The sequence below is a fragment of the Excalfactoria chinensis genome, chromosome 1 (assembly GCF_039878825.1).
Source record: "Excalfactoria chinensis isolate bCotChi1 chromosome 1, bCotChi1.hap2, whole genome shotgun sequence".
NCBI lineage: Eukaryota > Metazoa > Chordata > Aves > Galliformes > Phasianidae > Excalfactoria > Excalfactoria chinensis.
This window is the reverse complement of record NC_092825.1, coordinates 24,721,110-24,725,153: the sequence shown is the minus strand read 5'-3', so window position 1 is coordinate 24,725,153 and position 4,044 is coordinate 24,721,110.

The window sequence follows — 4,044 nt, the reverse complement described above, 5'->3', positions numbered from 1 at the left end:
TGGGCTCTCTGATATAAACTGAAAGAGAACTGTACAACTAGTAGCAGCTGATATTTGAGACACTGTGATCTAAAAGAAGGATTAATGTTACAGTTGACATTGCAAAAGGGGCTCAGACCTATTAATAGATGCTGTGGTGTGTCAGCTATGTTGGCTTGTTTTTAATATGCTAGTATTTGATGTTATAATTTCAATTATACATTTCTAATACTGCATTCCCTATTTTGTGTGGCTCTGTGTGCTACAAAGAAAGATAATATTTAAAATAAAGCTAAAAAAATGGTACTACCTTTAGATGAACAACTTGCGTTTCACAACAAATTCATCACATTCCACAAATGAAGAGCTATGAATCTTTGATTAGAATGTATCAGGTCAGTCATTACTATATTTTAAATTACTTCCATATTTATTTTCAAGGACATTCTTTGCAATGTTTTAAGATACAAAAGTACAATGCCATGTTCTCCCATGGCATTATACCATGCTAAGCCAGTGAGCCAGATCCTAGAACTATGCCAGCTTTTTCCAGCTAAGGATCAGCAATCACAACTTAAATGGACCATAAATGCAGTAAAACACTGAAGTAAGCATCCTAGACATGAATTTGTAATTCACCATTGTAAATAGGACTGAATTCATCACTAATTATAATATGAAATTATCTAGTGCTTGACTGCATTGAGCATCATCCAACCAAATGGAGACAAAATCAAGTCATAGAATTAACTTGTGCAGCCAACCCTGAAACAAAAACCGTGTGTCACACAGCTATAAACAGGAGGAAGAAATACATTTCCTGTTTAATTTTTCTGCCTTTGTGCAGATTATCTTCCTATAATATTAAATGAAATGGTTCCTCAATCAACTTAATCAGTTAGAATTTGGTTCCCAATTTCATGGTATTCCATGCATGGAAAAATGCAGTGTTTATGGGGCAAAGATCATGGAACCAAAATGTCATATTTTTGCCTCATATTACTTAACCTGTTTTCCTTGTGTCTTTCTCGAAGGTCAAATCTATGCTATAATGTAATTGTGCAGTACAAGCTAATAAATATGACAGGGCTTGCTTTGATTTAACCATGTCAGAGAGTGACAGCATTAGTGGCATCATCACAGATCTCTTCATACTTTCATATGGCTTGGGTCTTCTGATCTCTGTTGAATCCTTTCTCCTGTTGTTACAAGCAATTTGCTTCTTCCACCATGAGAGCATCTCCAGGTCTTTCCAATGCTTTTCCACATTAACCTCTTAATAGCTATCTCATGGTAGGTGCCCAGATGGGTCTTGTATATCTACAGAGAAGGAGAATCCACAACCCACTGGGCTGCCTGTTCCAGTGCTCCATCACCCTCACTGTGAAGAAGTTCCTTCCCATACTGGTACAGAACTTCCAATGCACCAGTTTGTGGTTCTTTCCCCTTGTCCTGTCCTCACAAACTGCTGAAAAGAGGTTGGCCATGTCCCCTTGACTCCCACACTTAAGATACTTACAAACATTAATCAAATCCCCTCTGAGGCTTATTTTCTCAAGGCTGAACAGACCCAGTTTGCTCAGCCTTTCAAACAGAAAAATGTTTATGAAACATCCATACTTCATCACTATTACCATAGTTTGAAAAAATAGCATGTAAGGAGAAATTCATAAAATCACTTTCTAACATAAACTGCAGAACTTCTAGCACAGCTTTTGGGAATTTAATTATTTTAAAACTGTACTTTACAATGCTGCATTTTTCAGCAAGGGCTGATTTTCAATCCACAAGCCTAATCTTCAGTGCAGAGGGGTGGAGACTAAAGACTGTTCCTCCACTTGACCTAGGGTTTGCATGGAAAGTTTGTTCCATGTTAGTGTTTTCATGAGAGTCACAGTATTTAACCAGATGAGTATAGAGAGATACACCAAAGCAAATATTACAGTGCATGTAAGAATTGCATTTACACTATAAAATTATTGCTATGAAAAATGTAGTACAAAAAATAAATGAAAATATCTGCTTTGCATCTTGCTTTATGGTGCCCAAAATACCTAAATCAGATGACAGAATAAGAATTTCCTTTTGGACTGTATCACAGAATCACAGAATTATCAAGGTTGGAAAAGACCTAGAAGATCATCCAGTCCAACCATCACCAATACTTCCCAGCTAAATCATATCCCTCAACACAACATCCAAATGTTTCTTGAACACCCCCATGGTTGGCGACTCCACCACCTCCCTGGGCAGTGCATTCCAGTGCCTGACTACCCTTTCCGAGAAGTGATATTTCCTAATGTCCAGCCTGAATCTCCCCTGGCGCAGCCTGAAACCATTCCCTTAATTCTTCTTCTTAAATATTGTTTAACTAGCCATGGAAATAGGAGGTAGAATACAGTAAGAATGTGCAGAAGATAAAATGTCATTGTATGGGGTTACTTCTTCAGTGAACAGCATTGTAAACATTACAGAGGAGAATGTTATGAAGACAGCAGGCTTAGACATAATCAAACACAGAGCAGAACACCAAAAGCAATAGCCAAATAGAACTTTAATTAAAAATAGCTTGCACCTGCCTATGTTTTTGGAATATTTATTGTTGTCACTGGACAGATGATCTCTCTTAGCCCTATCTGGAATATAATATACCTTTCTATGTCAACTGAAAAACAATTACGTCTAAAGCATGGACTAAAGAGTAGTATAAAATCTGGTTCCGCTTGGCTTCTTAATAGTGCATTCTCTAATGCCCCAGAAAACAGCATTTCTTCAGCTGAGAGTTTGAGCTGTATTAATTACTTCACTGCTGTTTAATAAATCTATTAGGATAAAGTATAAAAACATTTATCTCTTGCAGAGAACAATATTCCAGTTGACTGCTGAATGGTCAAACAAGAGGTAGAAGAAATAAGGTTAAATCCTTTAGGAAAATAAAATAAATAAATAAATAAATAAATAAAAAATCCCATACACAAAACAAACAAACAAAACATTGCTGTCAAATATTGGGAGAGATTTTGAAACAGCAATTTAGTTCTCAAAATGTACAGAACTAAGGGAGTAAGAACAGCATCTCATTTAAGCAAGTTATTTTGTCTAAATTTCACATGATTGAAACTAACTATGAGTAATAAAGGCTGAATGAGGAGAAAAGCTGCCCTCAGTTGTTTTCTGATCTTTGTTAAAGATTGTATGAGTCACTGTACTTTTTAAAACACTTTGTCCTATGTACAACTGGCAACTTACTTTGTTAACATGTGATCCAAAGTGGAAGCCAGCTCACTCTTCAGCATTTGTGATTTTCTTACAGAGACAAGTGAAAAAATTGCAGTCTTTGTAAATATATTTTAAAAATATGAACATTAGTATCATCCTAAGGGGATTTTGTCAGCTAACCAACTGACAAAACACCCTATCTCTCTTTAACCTTAGCTGATGATAGAGAGGAAAACAGTGGCAGAGGAAAAGACAATCAAGACATTCTCAGCACAGTGAAAATTCAGAATAGATTATTGTACCAGAATTCACAGACACTCCAGTTTCCAGGTTCATCTCTTCAAGTACTTTTAATATATGATAAATCAAAATGAAAAGAATTTAACTCATCTAGTTGATAAATCTGTCCTCTTATGTTTTTGTACTTTCTTGTGGGAAATCACAGGATTCTGAGAATCCGATATTTTATCAATGATATAAAAATATAATTAAAAAAAAAAAAAGCTGCTTTAGTAAGTTATGAAAGTTATTTTTGAAGATGAATCTGCTTCCCTGGGTTAGAGAAAGTGTACAGGAAGAATAGACAGTATATTTTCTCTGCAGAGAATATCTATTTCTTCTTTCAGATAAAATTGGACATTGACTAAGTGAGAGTGGCTATCACTCTGATGTCAAAGCTTTGCAGACTTTTCAGGCAGTGACAAGAAAACTCCCACAAAGAATAGTCATAAAACAGGGACTTATATATTTAAGCCTTATATTTTGTATAAGAAACCTTGATTTGGGGAGTTTTTCACTCTTTCACTTTTAATGATAGGACTCAAAGGAAAACAAAATCAGTTCCAG